Below are 26,693 nucleotides of genomic sequence, written 5' to 3' on the forward strand. Positions count from 1 at the left end.
TGTTGCTAAAGTCGTATTTTCTACAGTCAAGTTTGGAGAGTTCACTTTGAGTTTGTGTCTGTTGTGTGCTCATGTATTGTTGTGGCTGAAGCTGAAAAAGTTGTTGACAGGAAGGACGTTATAGCAGATAATTTTATGAGCTTTGCTTAGGTGGTACCAAAAGTGACCTAGTACTAAGCTTTCTAAGCCCAGGATTTCAAGTCTGGTTGTATAAGGTATACATACTGTTGCGGGTAGAGGAGTGGAGGATTCTTCTCGTAAAGTGTCTCTGGACACTTTTTAATGTATACTGCTCAAAAATATAAAGGGAACACTCAACACATTCTAGATCTGAATGAATGAAATATTCTCATTGAATACTTTGTTCTGTAGAAAGTTGAATGTGCACAACAACATGTGAAATTGATTGCAATCAGTTGTCAATCAGTTTTGCTTCCTAAGTGGACAGTTTGATTTCAATGAAGTTTGATTTTGTGTTCCCTTAATTTTTTTGAGCAGTGTATTTAGGTCTGATATGCAGTGTAGGTTCCAGACAGATGAGCTGTATTCAAGGATTGATCTGGCAAATGTTTTGTATGCTCTGGTTAATAGTGTGATACTACTAAAGAAGAAGCTACATAAGATTAGATTAACAACTCTTGAAGCCTTTGTGGTGACCTCAGAAGGATGGGAGGCCTGACTGGTTCAAGGTTGACTAGCCTTCCATCTTTCTGAGGTCTGTAAAATGAGGATCCACATTGCTGGATCCACATCCTGACTGTGTAAACCATTTAGAGAGTGCTGTGAAGTAATATACATGTCTAGAGGCTATTGCTGTTGCTATGACACCTTCTCTGGGATTTGATTTGATGTCAATATTTATCAAAAATGCATATCAAAATCCAAGTTCCTATGTTTAGGAAGGGGAATTCATCCTTCTCTATCTGGACAGATTGTGGAGTAAACAAATGCACTAAAATTTTGTTTTAGCAAGTACAGGGCTGTGTTCTATTCATACTTTGTAAAATATTCTTTGTGCATAACCTGGATGCCTATGTAGGTATTTTACAGAATTGAGCTGATATTCCTTAAACATTCTTTCATTGTTTTGTTTCTATGTCATTGCCAGTTTTTTAGGCAGCAGAAACAGATCTTTCACAAATGTATATTAGAATAGGATAGGATAGGATAGAATTAGAATTAGAATAGAATAGAATAGAATAGAATATAATTCTTTATTGGCCAAGTGTGATTGGACACACAAGGAATTTGTCTTGGTGCAGATGCTCTCAGTGTACAGAAAAGAAAATATAGATTTGTAAAGAATCATGTGGTACAGCACTTAATGATTGTCATAGAAGTCAAATAAGCAATGAAGAAACAATCAATATTAGTAAAAATGTTAGGATACAAGCAACAAGTTACAGTCATACAGTCCTAAGTGGGAGGAGATGAGTGATAGGAATGATGAGGAAAAAACTAGTAGAAATAGAAGTGCAGACTTAGCAAAAAGTTTGATAGTGTTGAGGGAATTATTTGTTTAGTAGAGTGATGGCATTCGAGAGGAAAATGTTCTTATGTCTAATCTTGGTGTACAGCGCTCTGTAGCGACATTTTGAGGGTAGGAGTTGAAACAGTTTATGTCCAGGATATGAGGGGTCAGTAAATATTTTCACTGCCCTCTTTTTGACTTGTGCAGTATACAGGTCCTCAATGGAAGGCAGATTGGCAGCAGTTGTTTTTTCTGCAGTTCTGATTATCATCTGAAGTCTGTATTAGTCTTGTTGGGTTGCAGAACCGAACCAGACAGTTATAGAGGTGCAAATGACAAACTCATTAATCTGTTAATGAATGTTGCTACAGTGAAGTAAATAAACAAAGCCCCTGAACCAAAAACATATATTATTTTATTTCCCTCCCTCTGTAATACTATTGTCCACAAATATCCTAATAAAGCATTGCAGAGCAGCAATCTTAGTATTATTCTAGTATTATTCCATAGAAATAGATACCTGTGGCCACTGAGTAAAGCATTGCAAAATTGATTTGGTTGGTGTTCTCCATTTCTTTGAAAAGGTTGAATGAGTGGTGTTACGCAGAATTACAAAATGCACTTGACTAAAACAGCAATGCAGCTCAGTCATACAATTTGTGATTGCAATTAAGAGTTATTTCTCTGTGTTTTGTCTCATTGCCAGTGTAATAGGTAGATGGAAAGGAACAGAAAACTGCCTTGATTGTTCATTTAATTGCTGGAGTATTGGGGATGCATGAGTGCAAGCATGCTGTTTTCTATAGCCTTTCCATTGTCTTCCTTTGTTACATTTTAGCCCTGCTATTCAAATGATAGCCTGACTGTGTACATGCAACAACAGTAAATATTGCTTGCATTCAACAAGAAAAATGAGTACTGTATTCAAGGTACTGTAATTGTGAATTTTGAATTCACAACTATCCCGACAAACTACAGTTTGCTAATATCAAAGGAAAATGTCCAAAGGATCACTTTTCAGAACTTGCCTTCTGCCACATTTTAATTAATCAAAAAATGGAAAAGATAACAGAAGAAAAAAAGAGGAGTGAAGACAATATTATATGGCTAGTAGAATTTCAGACAAGGTATAAAGAATAAATTGGAATTGCTTTATAATGTGTAAACAGAATTATTGCTCTTAGCCTGAAATGTTATATATAAATGATATGCTCATTTTGATGGAGGGGTTTGAATGTTGTTTGGATGATTAACCTCTAGAGAATTAACTATATATAATGTCAGATCACCCTGGAATGTCACAGCTCCTTTTTGACTCTAGGCCCAACCTATGGCCCTGAGTTGGGCCTAGAGGCAAAAAGGAGCTGTGACATTCCTTCAATATACCAGAGTGATCCAACATAAAAAACTTATAGCCCCATCCCTGGTACAGAGTTGAAGGGATCAGGTCTGATGGCCTAGAGGTTAATTCTCTGCCTTACAAGGCAGAAGTAAGGGTGTGGCTAGTTGATGAGGCCAGAACAAGGCCGAAATGGTGCCATCCTAGTCTCTCTTAATTTTAAAATTTCAGCAAAAAACATGTGATACATATGTTTTTTTGCTGAATTTGAAAATTAAGGGAGACTAGGATAGATCTATCAAATGAGAAGGAAGGACTCACTGGAGAAGAGACTATTGGAGTAACGTTTTGCAGAAGCTAGCCCACCCAGATAGCAGCTAACCAGTCTGTCTCAGACCAGGATATCAGTAACCTTTGTCTTGAAGATAATTGAAGACACTTACTGCAAAGTTTCTTAGGAAAATATTTAATTCTTTAGTAGCAAACCTACACTAACTATTTACACTGTAGCTCTCTAGTAGTTAATATACAAAGTACTCACAATTCTCTTACTACTATTCTCAGTTACAATATAGTTACAATTCTTCATCCATCACAAGCCACCTAATTTCCAAGCCACACACTAAACCATACTAAGCCACAATATCCTCAAGCCAAGCCACACACCACAAGCCACACCTATGCAAAGGTGCATTATGTGCTTTTGTCAGCCAATCAGGTTACATTACAATTTTCATATTCATCATGACTAGGCAGTTTTATATTGTTAAAGTTATACAATTCTTTTTTCTCTGCAATTTGGAATATTGCATCAAGTAGGCTCCAATCTTGACAGAGACTAATTGAAGAATACTGAGACTGTCAGCTTCTTTAAAAGTGCTTTATTCTCGGTAGTAGAGATACAATTGAACTTGTGACTTCAGCTCTTGGTGCGACTGACTGAAACAGTGTCAGCTTGCCTCTTTTATACTCTCACTTTCCCGCTTAAATACAACTGTCACTTTCTTGAATTTCCCGGTCAATTTCTAAACCAATCACATTTAAACATTTCTGATTTGACTATTTACATAGACCCAATACATATTCAACACTAATGCTGGGAAAGATTGAGGGCAAAAGAAGAAAGGGACGACAGAGAATAAGCGTGATCTTAAATGGACTCTAGGGTATAGTAGAGGATAGGAAGGCCTGGGGGAATGTTGTGATGGGTTGGACATGATTTCACAACTAGCAACAACAACATTTTGGATCTCACTCTTTTCTCTAAGCAAAATGGTTCTGTGTCATTTCATTTAGTCTTAGCAAATTGCTTATGATTTCACCCAATCTTGGTCATTCCATAATAGAATGCAGTCTTTTCCCCCCTTCATCATTATCCTTGAAGGCTTATCTCATAGAAAAGGAAGGTCTAGCCTCTTCTATCTCATTGTATCTCTCTTCCTTTCTCAGGTTTCTGATTTTGGATCCCTTAGATACCATATCGTCAAGGGCAAACTATGGCATTGTTCTAATCTCAAGCTGTTTCAGTAGCTTTTCATGAAAATCTGTGCTTGCTACAAAGGGTATTATCTTTCTACAGCCTCATTGAAAAGCCTACCTGTTTAATATCCTGGAAATAGAGGATTGAAAAAAGAAAGACAATTCTCCTACAACTCCTCCTTAAAGGGCAGCATTGACCCCCTAATCCCCCCTGCTGTAAGGATAAATAGGTGTCACACAACTCTTTGCATTTATATCTGAAAGAGTAATATCAACAAGGTTTTTGCAAATCAAATTTCACTCCCTTTTCATATCCTTTTTTCCTTTCCTTTGCAGATCAGAACTGTTTGATTTATGCACAAAGTTTATTAAAACTAGTTTGTACAAAATGGCTGGTAAAGATTATGAACTTCCAAAGGAAATCCTTAGTTTCAGTCGCTGTTGCTCTTATTAAAATTTTAGATGAAGTGGTACCAGCTCAGCTATATGCATAAAAACTGGGACAATGCATATGTAATAATTTTGAGAAATAAGGAATACTTCTACTTTAAGTGAGGCATATATCAGGGGAAAACATCTTATTCCAGAAGAGATTGCTTAACAGAATTGAAGCATGTGACTGAGAAAACCTATGGAATCCACCAAAGAGGATGAAGATGAAAGCAAACCACACCTGGAGTACTGTGTTCAGTTCTGGTCACCACAGAAAAGAGAAAAGAGCAACCAAAATGATCAGGGGTCTAGAAACCAAGACTTACGAAGAGAGACTGCGGGAACTGAGCATGGATAGCCTGGAGAAAAGGAGGGCCAGAGCGGACATGATAGCAGTCTACAGGTATACGAGGGGTTGCCACAGAGAGGAGGGGATCACTTTATTCTCCAGGGCACTGGAGGGCTGGACGAGGAACAGCGGCTGGAAGCTGACCAAGGAGAGATTCAACCTGGAAATAAGGAAGAACTTCCTGATGGTCAGAATGATCAACCAGTGGAACAACCTACCAGCGGACGTTTTGAACTCCAATACTCTGGACATTTTAACCCTGCTGTTCTGTTCGGGTCTGTGAGACCCGAAATCAAGGTTTGAGACCCTGTAAAAAATTTTCCCTGCATATCTGAAACTTGAAATTTCATGACTTTTCATCATTTCAGGGGTTCTCTCTATGAGAATTTTTTTGGGGGGGTGGGAGGTTTCTTTCTTGCTGAAAAAAAAAACCTCCCTAATGTTATGTTCCCGGGTCACCCTGACCCGGACCGAAAACTCTTCATTTGCAGTGCTTATGTTTGGTCTTTTTGAAAGCTTTTTTCACTTGGAAAGTAGTCTGAACATTTCTTCACACAATGGAATGAAAATTGAACTGAAAAAATTAATCCTTATTGGTTTATTTTGCCCATAAATGTGCCTCCCCCCCCGTTTTTGTGAAAGTTTTTTCAATTTATGGATAGTTTTGCTTGCAAAATGCAGTCTATTTTACTGGAGTTGGTGTGGGAATGGTACCTTGAACATTTCTGAATATAAGAAAAATATAAAGGAACTGAAAAAAATGATTCTTACTGTTTTTTTAACATCAGAAATAAGGCCTCCCCCCCCCCTGGCTGCTTGCAACAATTTTCACTTTTTATTTTTTTATGCTCCAAATCCGAAATATTCTTTAAAATCTTACGCATTCATTTACTCAATTTAACAATGCTGATCATCAAAAAAATATTTGTGGGGGTGGGGGAAAAATTTTTTTCTTGGCAAAAAAAAAGTCACATTTACTCTGTTCGGGTCATATAGACCCGGATCAAAATGATTTTTTTTAGGTACTTGAATTTGGTCTTTTTGAAAACTTTTTCCACTGGAAAACTAGTTTGAACATTTATGAACATAATGATATGAAAATTGAACTGGAAAAATTGAGACTTATATTTTTATTTTGATCAAAAAGCCCCTCCCCCCATCCTTTTTGAATTTCGTGTCAATTTATATTTTTTAAGGCTACAAATCCCTAAGGAATTTTCCCCCAAAAGGTTTGATATACTAAATTGAACAATCCTGAACATAAGAAAAATATAAATGAACTGAAAAAAATGACTCTTATTGGTTTATTGTTTTATACTCGAGTATAAGCCTACTCGAGTATAAGCCTATTTGAGTATAAGCATGGGGGCCCATTTATGAGCAAAATAAACCAATAAGGATCATTTTTTCAGTTTAATTTTCATATCATTATGTTCAGAAAGGTTCAAGCTACCAATCCCACACCAAAATAGAATAGTAAAATAGAATGCATTTTGCAGGCAAAATTATCAATAAACTCAAAAGTTTTGATATACTAAATTGAACAATCCTAAACATAAGAAAAATAGAAATGAACTGAAAAAAAATGATTCTTATTGGTTTATTTTTGAATATAAGACCATATCATTTTATACTCGAGTATAAGCCTACTCGAGTATAAGCCTATTTGAGTATAAGCATGGGGGCCCATTTATGAGCAAAATAAACCAATAAGGATTAATTTTCTCAGTTCAATTTTCATATCATTGTGTGCAGAAATGTTCAAGCTACCAATCCCACACCAACTTTAGTAAAATAGAATGGATTTTGCAAGCAAAACTATCCATAAATTGAAAAAACTTTCACAAAAACCGGGGGGAGGGCACATTTATGTGCAAAATAAACCAATAAGGATTCATTTTTTCAGTTCAATTTTCATTCCATTGTGTGCAGAAATGTTCAAACATGTTTCCAGGTGAAAAAAGCTTTCAAAAAGACCAAACATAAGCACTGCAAATGAAGAGTTTTCGGTCCGGGTCAGGGTGACCCGGGAACATAACATTAGGAACTTTTTTCGAACAGAACAGAGGAAATTGGACTGCCATTTGGCTAGGATGCTATAGGGTTCCTGCTTAGGCAGGGGGTTGGACTTGATGACTTGCATGGTCCATTCCAACTCTAACAATGAATGAATGAATGAATGAATGAATGAATGAATGAATGAATGAATGAATGAATGAATGAATGAAAGAATTAAAAAATTTAAAAATTTAAAAATAAAAAATAAAAAAATTTAAAAAATAAAAAAATTAATTAAAAAATTAATTAAAAAATTAATTAAAAAATTAATTAAAAAATTAATTAAAAAATTAATTAAAATAATAAAATAATAAAATAATAAAATAATAAAAAATAAAATAATAAAAAATAAAAAAATAAAAAATAAAAAAATTAAAGAATTAAAAAATAAAAAATTAAAAAATTAAAAAATTAAAAAAATAAAAAAATAAAAAATTAAAAAATTAAAAAATTAAAAAATTAAAAAATTAAAAAATTAAAAAATTAAAAAATTAAAAAATTAAAAAATTAAAAAATTAAAAAATTAAAAAATTAAAAAATTAAGAAATTAAGAAATTAAGAAATTAAAAAATTAAAAAATTAAAAAATTAAAAAATTAAAAAATTAAAAAATTAAAAAATTAAAAAATTAAAAAATTAAAAAATTAAAAAATTAAAAAATTAAAAAATTAAAAAATTAAAAAATTAAAAAATTAAAAAATTAAAAAATTAAAAAATTAAAAAATTAAAAAATTAAAAAATTAAAAAATTAAGGAAGAAAGGAAGAAAGAAAGAAAGAAAAGATGTTTAGGGATCCAAATAGAAATGGATCCCATTTCCATAATGGATGGAAACTGTCCAAAGAGAAATTCAACCTGGAAATAAGGAGAAACTTTCTGACAGAGTGAGCGATGGAACAGCATGCCTGGTGAGGTTGTGAGAGCTCCAACACTTGAGACTTTCAAGAGGAGATTGGACTGCCATTTGTCTGAAATGGTTTAGGGACTCCTTCTTGAGCAGGAGGGTGGATTAGATGACCTACAAGATCCCTTCCAACTCTAGTAATCTAAAACCCAAATCCAGAAAGGTACCTGTGCAAAACCCACTAATTGGTCAAAATGTCCTTAATCTCACAACATAGTGACAGTCTCAACCATAGTTTCAGCTGGAAAACTGTGAACATCCTAGACCAAGTCAAACCCAAAAATGCTCTGGAATTCCTGGAGGTTTTGCATTCAGACAAATCAGCCATCAACAGAGACATACACACCATTCAAAAGAGACAATAAAAAAGCTAAGAAGAAAACAAAAAGTCCAGAAAACATTCTTTCCAACTCTTGCAACCAGATAAATATGGAATAGCCACCAGACAGACAATGAAGCAGAAAGTAATACTTCCTAGTCAAGGAACTACTAAGAAGAAAACCACACCTCCCTTAACACTGGCAGTGCAGGCTACTACTATCTGTAAATAAGGAGCAAACCCCATACACACTAAGTCTAATGGTGTTAATTAGTTGAGTAATGAATTTTTCTGCAAATAAACAGCAAACCTCAAAGAGCCCCATCCTTCAATCTTCATTACTTTTTCTCCATTAATCCCTGCTTTCAATCAGGAAGGAAGGGAGGAAAGGAGGAAGGAAGGAAGGAAGGAAGGAAGGAAGGAAGGAAGGAAACCTGCAGCAGCCCTTTCTCCTACCAATTTTTCTCCTTCTTAATGGATGCTGAAACAGAGAAAAGAAAGGAAAGTAACAAGCAAAAAAAGGAATCAATCTGGACATTTTGGCTGTTTTGTCTCAAGGCAGGATCAGACTAGGAGAAATAAAATGCAGTTGTGCAGCCTAACTTCCAGTAGAAAACTGATTATTCATTGGGAAAAAACAGAGAAGACTAATTGAAAGGAATGTAAATTAGCAGTAATGTAATTGGAATAATTGATTCAATTTGGATGTTGATCTGACTTGATAATTTGATTCAAGTCTTGAGTTTGAAGGATCAAGTCAGGCCAATTCAGTATTCCAAATTGATTCATGATGGGGGAGGGGGGACACATATCTGAACCATCATATCTGAACCATCATATCAATTTGGAAGCATTCACTTTGATTTAATTTCCAGCTCTGTTCTGTGTTTCAACTGAACCAGTCTCCAGTCAAATCTCTGATACTAGCATAACCCCAATAACCATCACATTGATTGAGAAGTCAAGTCTATGATTCCAAATTCTGATATTTTCCAGACAGCAAAACCAAGACAACAAAGTCAGGATTTATGCAAGAAAGATTTGATTTATCAAAGATATCTATAAGATAGAGAGAGAGAAAAAAACCTAGGATACAAATTCTCAAAGCCAACCCACACTCAGTAAAAGACCTTGGAATACTAATATCAAATGACCTAAGTGCTAAAGCCCACTGCAACAATATCGCCAAAAAGTCTTCTTGAGTTGTTAATCTGATCCTACGTAGCTTCTGTTCTGGCAATCTCACACTACTCACAAGAGCCTACAAAACTTTTGCCAGACCCATCCTTGAATACAGTTCATCTGTCTGGAACCCATACCACATCTCGGACATCAACACCCTTGAAAATGTCCAAAGATATTTCCCCAGAAGAGCCCTTCACTCCTCCACTCGAAACAGAATACCCTACGAAAATAGACTAACAATCCTGGGTCTAGAAAGCTTAGAACTACGGTGCCCAAAACACAATTTAAGTATTGCCCACAAGATCATATGCTGCAACGTCCTACCGGTCAATGACTACTTCAGCTTCAACCGCAACAACACAAGAGCACGCAACAGATTCAAACTTAATATTAACCGCTCCAAACTTGACTGTAAAAAATATGACTTTAACAATCGAGTTGTCGAAGCGTGGCACTCATTACCAGACTCAATAGTGTCAACCCCTAACCCCCAACATTTCTCCCTTAGACTATCCACGATTGACCTCTCCAGGTTCCTAAGAGGTCAGTAAGGGGCGTACATAAGTGCACTAGTGTGCCTTTCATCCCCTGTCCAATTGTCTTTCCTTTATCTCATATATCATATATATTTTCTTCCTTTCATATATCTTCTCCTCTATTTTTACATATTATCTTTATATATATTACTTCATGTCTATTCTCTTCCATATGTATTGTGTATTGGACAAATGAATAAATAAATAATAAATAAATAAATACAGTGTGCAAAAAATCCTCCCACAACACTGTTTGTTGCAGAGGTCTTCCTAGAAACTGGAAGCAGGGGTGGGCTACTGCCCGGATGGGGGGGGACACAGTGGGGAAGCAAAAATAGAGCTCCATCCCAGAGCACCCAATTTGCACTGAAAGATGTTGAAAGAAAATGCATAAGCCACACCCACAGTGTGATAGTAAAAATTTTGGTAGCCCTTCACTGGTTGGAACGCTATCTAGGTGAACTGGATTCTTCTCAAGTGTAGCTTGATTTTCAAGTTCTGTCTTTTTAACAAGCAGTTCAGTTCAGAGAAGAATTTCAGGTGCTATTTCAACAATGGCAAACCTTTTTGACCCGTTGTGCCAGAAATTTGAAAAATAGACAATTTGACTCTGCTGGCATGTCACCTCAAAAGTGATGGACAAAACCAATGGCATCATAATGAAAGAAAAATACCAAAAAAGATTAAGGAAGCTCTGTAAATACTGTGGGGCACCATCTTCTTTCTACCAAATTAACATCTAAAGCAGTTGAGAATTTTCATTATTTCTGTTTCATGACTTCTATTAGATACCACCTTAAGGATTCTTCTTAAGTGTGCATGGTCATCTTAGGTCTCTTAAATTCTTAAATTCTAATTCTGAAATTTTTCTGTTTTCACTTTGGTTGGGTTGGATATAGCATCCTTGGTCATTCTGTGGGGCTGGTACCAAAGCATATTTTCTGCAGTATTTATGTCCATGTGGAAAGATCTCTGTGGAATCCCTAAGCCAGTGTTGGCAAACCTTTTTTCCCTCAGGTTCCGAAAAAGCATGCATGCACGCTATTGCACATGTGTGAGTACCCACACCCATAATTCAATGCCTGGGGAAGGCGAAAACAGCTTCCCCTGCCCACCAGAGGCCCCCTGGAGGCTGGAAATGGCCTGTCTTCTGGTGGGCCCAGTAGGCTCATGTTTTGCCCTCTCCAGACTGCAAAGGCTTCTCTGGAGCCAGCGGAGGGTAAAAATGCCCTTTTCCATCCCTCTGGAGGCTTTCTGTGTGAGCCAAAAATCAGCTGGCTGGCACACACAGGCATGATGGAGCTGAGCTAGGGCAACGGCTCGCGTGCCAGCAGATATTGATCCGCGTGCCACCTGTGGCACTCATGCCATAGGTTCACCATCACTGCCCTAAGCCATATGCTCCAAAGCACCTGAAGGCAGGACAAGAAGCAATAGATGAAAACTAATCGAGGAGAGAACCAACCTAGAATTAAGGAGAAGTTTCCAGACAGTGAGAACCATTAATCAGTGGAATCCTCAATCTGAGTATTGTATTGGCAGTTCTGTGTTAGCAAAAACCTCAAAAGAAAAGGATTTAGGGGTAGTGATTTCTGACAGTATCAAAATGGGTGAACAGTGCAGTCAGGCGGTAGGGAAAGCAAGGAGGATGCTTGGCTGCATAGCTACAGGTATAACAAGCAGGAAGAGGGAGATTATGATCCTGCTATATAGAGTGCTGGTGAGACCACATTTGGAATACTGTGTTCAGTTCTGGAGACCTCACCTACAAAAAGATATTGACAAAATTGAACGGGTCCAAAGACAGGCTACAAGAATGTTGGAAGGTCTTAAGCATCAAATGTATCAGGAAAGACTTAATTAACTCAATCTATATAGTCTGGAGGACAGAAGGAAAAGGGGGGACATGATCGAAACATTTAAATATGTTAAAGGGTTAAATAAGGTCCAGGAGGGAAGTGTTTTTAATAGGAAAGTGAACACAAGAACAAGGGGACACAATCTGAGGTTAGTTGGGGGAAAGATCAAAAGCAACATGGGAAAATATTATTTTACTGAAAGAGTAGTAGATCCTTGGAACAAACTTCCAGCAGACGTGGTAGATAAATCCACAGTAACTGAATTTAAACATGCCTGGGATAAACATATATTCATCCTAAGATAAAATGCAAAAAATAGTATAAGGGCAGACTAGATGGACCATGAGATCTTTTTCTGCCATCAGACCTCTATGTTTCTATGTTTCTATGAATGACTCCCAGAAGTTGTAGAGGTTCCAACACTGGAGGTTTTTTAAAGAAGAGATTGGACAACAATTCCTCTGAAATGGTGCAGGGCAGTGATGGTGAACCTATGGCACGGATGCCACAGGTGGCACACAGAGCCATATTGCTCCCCAACTCCACCCCAATGCAAGAGATTACAGGGCCATTAAAAAAAAGGGGGGGGGGAATCCTACCTGTATTATTTTTACAAATAACTCAAAGTGGCGAACATATCCAACACACCTTCCTCCTCCTATTTTCCTTACAAGAACAACAATCCTGTGGGGTGGATTACGCTGAGAGATAATCACCCTTCCAAGATCATCCAGCCCGTTTTCATGGCTAAGGCAGACTAGAATGCCCAATCTCCAGGTTTCTATGTAATATATTTATGTAATTTCAATTGCATGCTTTAAAGTTTTGTTAACAATTATGAGTCTATGTTATTGCGCTTTGTGGCTATAGAAATCTTTCACACAAGGTTTGAATTAGAAACATAGAAACATAGAAGACTGACGGCAGAAAAAGACTCATGGTCCATCTAGTCTGCCCTTATACTATTTCCTGTATTTTATCTTATAATGGATATATGTTTATTCCAGGCACGTTTAAATTCAGTTACTGTGGATTTACCAACCACGTCTGCTGGAAGTTTGTTCCAAGGATCTACTACTCTTTCAGTAAAATAATATTTTCTCATGTTGCCTTTGATCTTTCCCCCAACTAACTTCAGATTGTGACCCCTTGTTCTTGTGTTCACTTTCCTATTAAAAACACTTCCCTCCTGAATCTTATTTAACCCTTTAACATATTTAAATATTTCGATCATGTCCCCCCTTTTCCTTCTATCCTCCAGACTATACAGATTGAGTTCATTAAATCTTTCCTGATACGATTTATGCTTAAGACCTTCCACCATTCTTGATTTGATATTTTTGATATTTGAATTGATTTGATATTTTTTAAATAACGCCAACCAGACACTGTAGCTCTCAAAAAATATGTCAGATAGAGGTACTGCAGTAAATTGTCCTTATTAAGAAAGATGATATAGTCACTAGATCTATTCTACTTTGTCTTAGCTGTTGAGTTCTATAATATTCTTTTCATGCAATCCATCCAGTGGGTCTCTTTTGAACCAAAATTTCCACTAGAGAACAAGATTTAAACACCTTCCCTCCCCTTCCCTCCCTTTTCTTTCTATTTTCATAAAAGCCCGAGAATAAGAGAGAACGCAAAACCTGAGGAAATGCTGAACAAATGCTTCCTATTAAAACCACAAACTTTAACTTATGACAATTGGTTGGATTATATTAGCGTATATTATTTTACAAGAGAAAATAGGCTCCCCTTAGGCTTTCCGTGGTAGGTAACAGCCAGTGTGAAAACGAGGCAGCATGATTTATGCCTTATTAATATACATACATGCACAAAATATTTTTAACATATTCCTTTCTTATCGTGATGTACCAATTCGTCCTCGTACTCAAAAAATAAGTAGCGGCATCTCAGCACAGCATATAAAGAACTTTAATTGTAGTGCATTAGATGAATCCCAGCGGCCGGTTAGGTCCCACAGAGTTGGTCTTCTCCAGGTCCCGTCGACCAAACAATGTCATCTGGCGGGACCCAGCGGAAGAGCCTTCTCTGTGGCGGCTCCGACCCTCTGGATTCAGCTCCCTCCAGAGATTAGAAATGCCCCCACCCTCCTTGCCTTTCGTAAACTCCTTAAAACCCACCCCTGCTGTCAAGCATGGGGGAACTGAGATATCTCCCCCTGCCTATGTAGTTTTTGTGCATGATATGACTGTATGTATATTTTTTATATTGGGGTTTCTTGCTTTTTAGACTTTTTAAATGTACTATTGTTATTTTAGACTCTAATTATTAGATTTGTCATTATGTATTGTTTTTTATCACTGTTGTGAGCCGCCCCGAGTCTACGGAGAGGGGGCGGCATACAAATCTAATAATGATGATGATGATGATGATGATGATGATGATCTCCAACTAGGTGCCAATTAACAAACGTGATTTATGATTAATTGATAGGCAGCTGTTGTCCTTGATCAAAACATTGCACAGTAATTTAGGACATCTATCAGTTTGAATACTCACAAAGCAGTGGCGGGTTTCAATTTTTTTTAACTAACGGTTCTGTGGATGTGGCTTGGTGAGAGTATTAGAGAAAGGATACTGTAAAATCTCCAGTCCCACCCCACTCCAGGGGGAAGTTACTGCAAAATCCCCATTTCCTCCCAATCAGCTGGGACTCTGGAGGCAAAGAAGAGATGGGGATGGGACTAGTCAGAGGTGGTATTTACCAGTTCTCCGGACTATTCAAAATTTCCACTACTGGTTCTCCAGAACTGGTCAGAACCTGCTGCCACAAAGAGAGTTATATCTTAACAGGGGTGGGCTGCTGCCTGGGCGGGGGGCAATGCAGTGGGGTAGCGAAAATGGAGCTCCATCCCAGAGCCCCCAATTTGCACTGAAATATGTTGAAAGAAAATGCAGGGCGTCCTGCATAAGCCACGCCCACAGTGTGGTAGTAAAAAAATTGGTAGCCCCTTCTCTGTTTGACAAAACACGTTTTTTGTGTGTGCAATAGTTGGTGCCTTGACAACTACAATTGGCATGTTCTTCAATTCACCTTCTTCTCTCAATGACATCAAATGATCTGAGAAGAGAGTTAGCTATTATTTGTATCGGCTAATTATAAACTTGCAAAAAATGAAAAACGCGGCCTGTAAGAGTAGATTCTGCATAGATGCCTGTTGTATATAGTTGTCAGTTGAAGTTCTCAGTCTGGTCCTCGGTTGGAGCGGGAAAAATACTCTCTCCTGATTGGTCATGGGCTGATCAACTTCCCTATAAAAGGAGTTGGGTCAGCCAGGGAGCTACAGTTGCCTCACAAGCAGTATTGAATAAAGCGCTGTTAAAAATTACTCTGGCTCACCTCCAGTCTTCGCCCAGAAATATAACAATGCCAGTGCAACAAGAATGTGATTTAACAAATAAAGTTATTTAAAATCTTAAAAGTAGTTTTCCATTTTCAGCTTTTGCAAAGCACACAAAAGCTGGCAACCAAGGATGGTGCTTCATTTTTCCCACACTAGAGATTTTTATTCCTGCTACTTTGAAAGTCTGGGGGACAAATATCATTTCTCAAACTTTACCTTACAAGATCTGAGGGGTGGGTGGTGGGGTTTTTTTTTTGGTAGGTTACTCCATTTAAAGTTCCATTCAATATTTTTTGTGGAACAGTTCTCCATATCTGTTCTGTCGGGCTCTCTGGTAGACTCCTCCCCAAAATTCACAGGTACAAATTTCAAACACACACATGTTTGAAAATTCAAAACTATGTTCTTTATAATGAAAATTCACTGAAACCAAGCCCTCTTTTGGTATAGCAAAGAGCACTCGTCTCCAAACAAACTGGTAATTTGTACAAGTCCCTTATCAGTTCTGTGATACTTAGCTTGCAGCTGTGAGGCAATTCACAGTCCTTCTTCTTTCACAAATGAAACACACTTTGCTCTGGTTTAGTTTCAAAGCGGGGAAAAATCAGCACACAAAAGGTCAAAGTCAGTAAAGCAGTCACGAAACACAACGATCAGATAATCCTCCACAATGGCCAAACCCACAGGCTACTATTTATAGCAGCCTCACTAATTACCACAGCCCCACCCAACCACAGGTGGCCTCATTTTCTTTGATAATAATCTCTGTTGTTGTTGCCTATGCATCTCTCTCCACATGCGTGGCTGTATCATTAACTCTTGTTCTGAATCCAAGGAGGAGCTAGATAATTGATCTCCTTCTGAGCTGTCTGCCACACTCTCCTCCTCCCTGTCACTCATGTCTTCTTGGTCAGAGGAGCCTTCATCATCAGATTCCACCGAGGGGGGGACAAAACAGGCCTGTAGCATGTGGATGTCTCCCCCACATCCACAGTCCTTGGGGCAGGAGCTGGGGCTGAGCTAACCACAACACCATCCAACCCAGCTTACCAGTTCTGAAGTACAAAACTGGATAGTTAATAAGTACCTGGCAGTATGAATCAAGAGTTTTCTGGGGACTTGATTTTCTATCTCTCTTTTGCTATCCTTTCCTAAGGTCTTCATTTCTGCAATTCAGGCACAGTCCTCTCTTTGAAAGCAGCCCTCTCAGAAATTGAAGATCAGACCACAATTCGGTCCTACCCTGCATCAGCTTAAATTATGCTTAATCATTTTAATTCTTTTAATGATATCCATGAAGAACAGTCCAGTTTCTCCCTCAATGGTATTATTCCAATGATTTGCTTAAAATGTGGTTTTTTTCCACAATTCCATTTGCCATTGTGTGCCATAACAAGGGAAAAAAGGGGTAGTTTTACATAGTGTCCATGACATGTCTGATCGTAAGTAACAGGGGTGATGAAGTTGATGATGAGTCATTAAGTCAATGCTGAATACAATAAAGAAAGGGAGGAAGGGAGGACAAAATAAATATTTAAAAACATATTTGATCATAATTGATTTCATTTGGACAAACCTTTCCATACTTACACTTTAACTAACACAGCAACCTCTTAACTAACACAGCAAGTGTTTTAAACTTGCAAAAAACACAGCAAGTGTTAAACTTGTAAAAAAAAAAAGAATATTGCTATGAAAGAATAGTAGCTTTTCATTATCTAGATGGGTGGATACATTAGGTATTCAAAGTCATATTCAACTGGTTTCGAAAAAAATAATTTATACAGCTGAATATGCCTGGATTGAATGTAGGAGCAGATCAAACAAAAAGTTATAAAATAGGAATTATATGTAATAAAGATCTTCTTGCTGCTCAGATGTTCTGTTGGCTCGTATGTATAATTAAATGATATGAGGGCAGGGGGAAGCTAAAAAGGTGATTAAACTGGTAATCATTGATGAATCTTCTATCAAGTGATGTCCAACTCCTCCCCCCACCTCAATCATCCATCTATTTATCTGCATAATATTATTCCAACAAATTGATTTTTTTTTCAAATTGTAAGTTATGATTAAAGATACATATGGGAGGGCTACTTAAATAAATGTCTAGTCTTTCTACCCCATATCTGTGTTAAGCAGTTAAATATCTTGCTATTCTACTCTGCACGAATCCCAGCAACCGGTTAGGTCCCACAGAGTTGGCCTTCTCCGGGTCCCGTCGACTAAACAATGTCATTTGGCGGGACCCAGGAGAAGAGCCTTCTCTGTGGCGGCCCCGACCCTCTGGAACCAGCTCCTGCCAGATATCAGAGTTGCCCCCACCCTCCTTGCCTTTCGCAAGCTCCTTAAAACCCACCTCTGTCGCCAGGCATGGGGGAATTGAAATTTTTCCCTTCCCCCTAGGCTTATAGAATTTATACATGGTATGCTTGTTTGTATGATTGGTCTCTTGAATTGAGGTTTTTTTAAGATTATTTTTTAATATTAGATTTGTTACATTGTCTTCTTTATTGTTGTTAGCCGCCCCGAGTCTTTGGAGAGGGGCGGCATACAAATCTAATAAATAAATAAATAAGTGAGTGAGTGAGTGAGTGAGTGAGTGAGTGAGTGAGTGAATGAATGAATGAATAAATAAATAAATAAACAAATAAATAAATAAATAAATAATACTATAGGTTTTGAGAGGGAGTGAGAAAATTCAGGGATAGTTCTAGGGATCTCCCCATGAGATAACTTCCCCAGGTCTATATTGTTTATGTATGGTATGTTGTGTGCATGTTTTTTAAATCATGGGTTTTTAGTTTTAATTATTAGATTTGTATTGTACATTGTTTTTCTATTACTGCTGTGAGCTGCCTCGAGTCTACAGAGAGGGGCGGCATACAAATTTAATTAATAATAATAATAATAATAATAATAATAATAATAATGAAAACACAAACTGCAGGAAAAGGTGGCAGAACCTGGTGATAGAACCTGATGGTAGAGTCAAAAGAGGAATCGGTCTGGCATCTCTTTGAATAGAATAGAATGGAATGGAATGGAATGGAATAGAATAGAATAGAATATTTATTGACGAAGTGTGATTGGATACAAAAGGAATTTGTCTTGGTGCATATGCTCTCAGTGTACATAAAAGAAAATATAGATTTATCAAGAATCATGTGGTACAACACTTAATGATTGTCATAGGGGTCAAATAAGCAATGAAGAAACAATCAATATTAATATAAAAATCTTAGGATACAAGCAACAAGTTACAGTCATACAGTCCTAAGTGGCAGTTAAAGGATGATAGGAATGATGAGAAAAACTAGTAGAATGGAAGTGCAGATTTAGTAAAAAGTTTGACAGTGTTGAGGGAATTATTTGTTTAGCAGACTGATGGTATTCAGGGAAAAACTGTCCTTGTGCCTAGTTGTCTTGGTGTGCAATGCTCTAAAGCGTCGTTTTGAGGGTAGGAGTTGAAACAATTTATATCCAGGATATGAGGGGTCAGTAAATATTTTCAGGGCCCTCTTTTTGACTCGTGCAGTATACAGGTCCTCAATGGAAGGCAGGTTGTTTTTTCTGCAGTTCTGATTGTCCTCTGAAGTCTGTGTCGGTCTTGTAATGACATATAGACTAAGTCTGACTTCCCTTGAATGCCATTCTGCTAGCACCAGAATTGTTAATTGAGTAGATTCCTGTGCATAGGCATGAGCAATAATAAATCAGTGTAACATCATCAGTAGTCCTGATTTTTGGTGTGATTCAATGCAAATTTCTGATCTCTTGAAGTCTGTCTGCTATTCTTCAAGCAGATGCTATTCTGGAAAGTTTTTAGGGTAGGGGTAAGAAATTCATTGTTTCAAGGGGCCACATGAGAACCTGGGACTGTTATGGAGAGCCATTAGTGCCACCATGAACCAATGTTCCCTCTAATTTTTTTTCCGGTGTGGTCGGAAAAGTACAGTGTTTACCTGTTGAATCCGTAGCACCCAGAAGTTATTCTAGCAAATGATGAATTAAGCTCAAGGCTCTAAAATTGCAAGTGCTCACCAAAAGCTGTGTTGCCTCAATGACCTCTAGGCTGGCAAGCATTCTTCTTGCCACGGGCTCTTGTCCAAAGCAATTTGTTAGAGCCTTCTTGCCTCTCCTTGGCTCATTGTGTTTCCAAGGCACTTCAAAAAAAATGGTTTCATTGCCTGTCAACTTTTCATGCAGTTTGTTGCTTTTACCTCCAAAGAAATAAGCACATTTTGAATTGATCAAGACATGCATGCATATGCCCCATGTGAAAGAGACTATGCAAAGTGAATGTCTTATTTCTTCCCCATTCTCAATTTTATAATACGTCAGTCTGCCATGAAACGCAAGTAATAAATCTTTCGCCCTTCCTTCCTTCCTTCCTTCCTTCCTTCATTCATTCATTCATTCATTCATTCATTTATTGGATTTCTATGCCGCCCCTCTCCGTGGACTCGGGGCGGCTAACAACAGTGATAAAAAACAGCATGTAACAATATAATACTAAAACAACTAAAAAACCCTTATTATAAAACCAAACATACATACAAACATACCATGCATAAATTGTAGAGGCCTAGGGGGAAAGAATATCTCAGTTCCCCCATGCCTGACGGCAGAGGTGGGTTTTAATGAGCTTATGAAAGGCAAGGAGGGTGGGGGAAATTCTAATCTCTGGTGGGAGTTGGTTCCAGAGGACCGGGGCCACCACAGAGAAGGCTCCTTAATATCCACATCTGCCGTCAAGCATGGGGGAACTGAGATATTCTTTCCCCTAGGCCTCTATAATTTATGCATGGTATGTTTGTATGTATGTTTGGTTCCTTCCTTCCTTCCTTCCTTCCTTCTTTCTTTCCTTTCTTCCCTCCGTCCCTCTCTCTTTCCTTCCTTGTTTCCTTCTTTGTTTCCTTCTTTGTTCCCCTTCTGTACCTTTCCCTTTCCTTTCCTTCCCCTCCCCTCTGCTCTTCTCTCCCCTCCCCTCTCATCCTCCACTCCTTCCCCTCCCCACCCCTCCTTTTCCCTTCTCTCTTTCTCCCATTCCATTTGTTCTACACTCAGCAAGAAAATATACACCCATCTCTTTGTTCTGGCCATATAAAAAGTCTTTAGAGCTTTAGGAACAGAAATGTTCTCTGGTCTTTTAAATAAACAACAATGCACACCTGAACTCAGGAATAGAGATATATCAAAAGAAATATGATCTTCCTAGGAAATGTCTAGAGAGGTGAATCACAGATTTTGAACATGAAGAGCATCGTAACACCTGATATTCATCTCCCTCAACCAATAGATTATTTCACAAACATGCAAATTTCTAATACTTTTGATTTAGGGTAAGGTTTTCAGAGAAAATCAGTTCTGTAGACTAGATGAGGATGGGGGTGAAATAGAAACAAGTACTACAATTTTGGAAGCCCTTAAATTATTTGGAAAGCTTTTGCAAGATTTTTGACAAGGTGAGAGGACAAGGACTGTCTACCACAATCAGTTCAGAAAGATGGCATTGGAATTGGGAAGGCAAAACGGCTTGCAAATACTTGAGAGAGGGTAGAAAAGAAGTTAGCTAACTCAAAAAGAGTCAGACAGGTAGGAAGGATGAATGAACATTTTATATTTATGTTGTGCGTATTTCAGCTGACATTTTCTATGAATCTCTGCTGGTCTCTCTTTCTTTCTGCAAAACATCATCAAAAACTTCTTGCAACCTATACGGGAACGTTAATGAAAATGCTGGGGGGGTTTTGCTTCCTTGCTGTAAAAGTTTTAACAGTATTTGTCAGGTTTTCAATGGCATGAGATTAGTATTCAGGAGGTGCAGCGAAATTCAGATGCACAGTATCTATCATGTTGAAAATGTGATTTAAAATCTTTAGATGAGGTAATTAGCTTGGGAGGAGAGTCAATTGACAGTTAAACAGCAGTTTATTCTTAATGGGAAGGTTTTAAAGAAGGGGGAAAAAACCCTACTTGTCCTGCTTAGAAGCAATCATGAAAAGTATGCAAATTGCATGTTATGGTTCTGTTCCTCCATTCTAGCGAATGTTTAAAACAGGCAAGATCATCTACCATTATGAAGGTCAGCTGTGAGAAGATCTCCTAACAGGATCTTCTCATAGCAATGTTTTTGAGGAGCAAAATGTTGAGCATTGATCTTTGTGAACGTCAATATGAAACTCAACTCACCTGCACTCTTTTTTTTCCAGAATGACATGGGGATTGTTTCTTAATTATCCACTTTTCCAGGGGTGTTTCTTTTTCCTCGCTGCTCCTAAGCATTTAGAAATATTTCATAAGCTAACAAATGCATCCTCATGAATGCAGGAATCCAAATAATATATACATTATTTGGGACCTCGTCCAAACGTCACCAGGAATCTCAGTCTTCTATGTTTCTATGTTTTTGTTTTGTCTCATATGATATTTATATCCTTTTGCAATTGTAGCTTCTCAGTGGCTTGAAACAGTAAGAACAATAAATCAACATCACGCTATTGCATCACATTTTGTTCGAGGATACAAGCTATCCCACCTCTTCATTCAAGCCATTAAAATGTATGTTGAAGAAGTCCAAGTCCAGAACTGTACATTGTGGCATTCCACCCGATGCCTCATCCCAATTTGATGAGAAGCCATTTTGAGGGCAGACGCCATTTTGAAGAGAAAACTCTTTGAGTATGAATTCTGAGTCATTGTGGCTCCACTAATAGTGAAGATGTCGTGCCTGTATCGAACTGGCATACTAATCAGCCTGACAGCTCAGGTTGTCAAGACACATTTTTGATAGAAAATGCCTTTTGAAACATTCTATTCATATTTCAAGAAACACAACCCCTTTCCTTAGCTTGAATATAAGGCACAACATTAGCACTCCAAAGTCCTTATCAGTTTTCCAGGATCTCTGTCAGACAGCAAACTCAGTTCGTTCTCTCCTTTTCTGTAGATGAGAACAGTGATGGCCTTGAAGAGAAAAAAAAAGTGCAGCTGCCATTACAAAAACATTAACTTAGCTTGGAAAGATAGGGAAGGGTGAGGAATAAATTCAAGACCAGCCTGCCTTGACTCTCTTGGGTATAAGGAGGAGGAAAAGAGAAAGTCAGGCTTTCAAGATTCTGTTATTATATCCCATATCAATGAAGTAAAGTTTTGTATTTCTGGTCAAATCTGTTTCCTATCCTATCTACAAAGAGCTGGCATTGTCAGATCTTCCTCCAAGAAAGGCTGGCTTCCTGCAACATCACGGTCCTCCCAAAGTTTCTTTTCTCAAAAGGCAACTGGACTTTGTTTTTCCTTGAAGATGCTTTGCCTCTCATCTAAGAAGAAGATTCTTGGATGAGAAACAGAATATCTTCAAGGAAAAACAGTGTTATACTGTGAGCATCCAAAAAAATCTGCCTTCCCAGGCCATTGTAAAGGACTGGATAGGTGGATAAAAATGCCAAATTCAGTCTGAACATCTGGATCACTATGCAAATAATAATAATAATAATAATAATAATAATAATAATAATAATAATAATAATAATAATAATAATAATTGTGGAGAAAAAGAAAGTATGGATCCTCGACATTGCAATCCCAGGGGACAGCAGAATTGAGGAGAAGCAGCTAGAGAAATTAGTGAAATACAAAGATCTAAAAATCGAGCTGCAACGACTCTGGCATAAGCCTTGAAAATGGCCCCAGTGGTACTTGGCACGCTGGGCGCAGTGCCAACGGATCTCAGCGGACATTTGAAAACCATCGGAATTGACAAAATCTCCGTCTGTCAATTGCAAAAGGCCGCTTTACTGGGATCGGCAAACATAATTCACTGCTACATCACGCAGTCCTAGGTGCTTGGGAAGTGCCCGACTGGTGATGAAATACGAAATCCAGCATAGTGATCTCGTTTGCTGTGTTGTATTGACATAATAATAATAATAATAATAATAATAATAATAATAATAATAATAATAATAATAATAATAATAATCCTCATTATCATCATCCAGTGTATTGTGTTCCAAAACCTTATCAGTTTGAATTTGAAAATGCCAAAATATACTGCTCAAAAAAAAATAAAGGGAACACTTAAACAACACAATATAACTCCAAGTAAACCAAACTTCTGTGAAATCAACTGTCCACTTAGGAAGCAACACTGATTGACATTCAATTTCACATGCTCTTGTGCAAATTCAACTTTCTACAGAACAAAGTAATGAGAATATTTCATTCATTCAGATCTAGGATGTGTTATTTGAGTGTTCCCTTTATTTATTTATTTTAGCAGTATATTTTCGCATTCAAACTGATAAGGCTTTGGAACACAATACACTGGACCACATGAGTGTGGAAAAGAAAAAAAGTGTGGATCATTGATCCACACCACAGCCAAATTGATTTTAAAAAAAACAAGAAAAACCTAGCCAATATCATGATCTCAAAATCGAACTATAATGACTCTGTCATAAAGCAGTACAGGTGATCCCAGTGGTAATCGGCAAACTGGGTACTGTGCCAAAAGACTTCAGCTGGCATTTGAAAACAATAAACATAGATAAAAATCATGATCTGTCAATTGCAAAAGGCCACTGTACTTGGATCTGTGCATATAGAAATATAGAAACATAGGAGTCTGACGGCAGAAAAAGACCTCATGGTCCATCTAGTCTGCCCTTATACTATTTTTTGTATTTTATCTTAGGATGGATATATGTTTATCCCAGGCATGTTTAAATTCAGTTACTGTGGATTTACCAACCACGTCTTCTGGAAGTTTGTTCCAAGGATCTACTACTCTTTCAGTAAAATAATATTTTCTCATGCTGCTTTTGATCTTTCCCCCAACTAACTTCAGATTGTGTCCCCTTGTTCTTGTGTTCACTTTCCTATTAAAAACACTTCCCTCCTGGACCTTATTTAACCCTTTAACATATTTAAATGTTTTGATCATGTCCCCCCTTTTCCTTCTGTCCTCCAGACTATACAGATTGAGTTCATTAAGTCTTTCCTGATACGTTTTATGCTTAAGACCTTCCACCATTCTTGTAGCCCGTCTTTGGACCCGTTCAATTTTGTCAATATCTTTTTGTAGGTGAGGTCTCCAGAACTGGACACAGTATTCCAAATGTGATCTCACTAGCACTCTATACAGCGGGATCATAATCTCCCTCTTCCTGCTTGTTATACCTCTAGCTATGCAGCCAAGCATCCTACTTGCTTTCCCTACCTATATCCCTTATATTCCCTACCTATATCATATGAAAATACATCGCACAGTCCAAGATGCTTGGGAAGTTGGGAAGTATTTGACTTGTGATATTCTGATATGAAATCCAGCGTATAAATCTTGTTTGCTGTGTATTATTGGGGATATTTTGTGAATAAAATGATAATAATCGAGATTTGAAAAGAACCTTGATCAGGAAGGCAAACTCAGAGCAGTAGATACAACACAAATTTAAGGAAAGTGGCAATCTGTCATTGACTGTATGATTGAACGTATAAGTGTTTTAAACACTGTGAAAGGACAGCTGATGCTAGGTCTTCTTAAATGTAATATAAACAAAACATTAGCAAGTTATGAAGTATAAGAGAAAATATTTTCATTTTACATTAAAAAAACCCCATAGATTTTCAGAGTGCCTCTATTGCTTTTTAAAGGTCAAATTGTATTGGTACTATTTATTTTCTCATCCATTGGTTAATCAAGTAGTGTTCGTTCTTTTAAGGTCATTGCCTGTTGATAATTGATGGTTAATAATGCTTTTATACATAGAAATGTAAACATCTACATTCTGCTACTTTTCTAGTGAAAGTAACTGAAATGGCAAGATTTTTTGTTTCTGCTATAATGTTATGTCCACTCAAAAGTATAACCAGGATTCACAATCTACTTTCTAACGTGGGGTGGATCAACTAGGATGTTCGGTCTGATTTCAAAAGTCCTCTGTGAAACTTAAGTTCAGATCAGTGGTGGGATTCAAAAAGTTTTAGAACTGATTATGTGGGTGTGGCTTGGTGGGCGTGGCTTGGTGGGCGTGGCACCTGCAGTCATGTGATCTCACTTTGAGTACTCAGCAACAGATGACATTTAAGTTCCTTTGCAGCCTCCCATATGACCACGGTTTACAACTTTTTTGCAGAAAAACAGACATTTACTTCTGGTTTTCAGCTAAACTGCTCTTGAAGCAAACCATTGGTTTGCTTAATGACCATGATCATAGAAAATGCAGAATAAGTGGTGGGTTTTTTTCCCCTCTCAATAGACATACTATTACAAGACATACTGTTAATCACAGCTTGTTGAACTAACAGTTGACTAGGGTTATCCAATATCTCAACAGGCCAAGGAGGTCAAAGCCATATGGTTTTATTGGCATCTGTGACAAAAATTATAGGGAAGGATGGAAGGAGCAAAGGAACAAAGGAATGAAGGAAGGAACGAAGGGAGGGAAGAACTTTATTCTCAAGAACATACACTAGTGACAAAAGTAGGATTATTATAGAATATTTTTCAAATTTCACCATAGAAAGATACAGTACAACAATTCATGATATCCACAAGTTCACAGTGATCAAGCAGTGGTGGTCAGCTGCCAGACAGGCTAATTGTGTGCAGCTCTACGTCTCTGAGGTGTGAGTGCAGGATCAAGCACAATTTTGTTTCCCGCATCTGTGCAGGTAGCAAAATCGTGCACAGGAACCTCCATGCGGGCATGTCAGTAAGGGGTGTACATAAGTGCACTAGAGTGCCATCCTTCCCCTATCCTATAATCTCTCCTATATCTCATATTTCTTCTCTACTATATCCTCTATAACCTTCATTGTATATTGGACAAAATAAAAAAATAAATAAATGTTTTGGTGAGGTTTTTTTGCTTCCCCGCATGGGGGGAAGTTGTAGGAATTGCTAGGATATTTCTAGGAATAAATCACATCCCCAGTGATTTATTAAAGGTGTGGGTGAAGATGGGGGCCAGTTGATCAGCACTGTCATTCAAGCAAACAAGATTTACTCTGTCTGGGCCTGGTGCTTTTCCAATCTTGTCTATGAAATAGATCTCACACATCTATTATCTTCATCCTGGATATTTTTTACCATTCCGCAGTGATAGAAAATCACTTTGGTAAGGAAATTATTTAGCTTTCTTTGAGAAAAGAGAAGTCTTCCAGGAATTGACGATTTTACCTAAATAGTTTGGTAATGAAACATCGATAAGAAAACATCCAAGTTCAAAGAGTACCAAGGACCTCTTAGTTCCACTATTGATAAACAAGTTTTGGCTACAACCTGCCTAGGAATTGCAGCCCCCTGTTGGTGGGTAGGTATTCTAGATTCCAGAATATAATGGTCTAGAACCAAGGTCATCTCTTTGACATGAGAAACATGAATGTTATTG

Source organism: Erythrolamprus reginae, chromosome 3 (genome assembly GCF_031021105.1).
Source record: "Erythrolamprus reginae isolate rEryReg1 chromosome 3, rEryReg1.hap1, whole genome shotgun sequence".
NCBI lineage: Eukaryota > Metazoa > Chordata > Lepidosauria > Squamata > Dipsadidae > Erythrolamprus > Erythrolamprus reginae.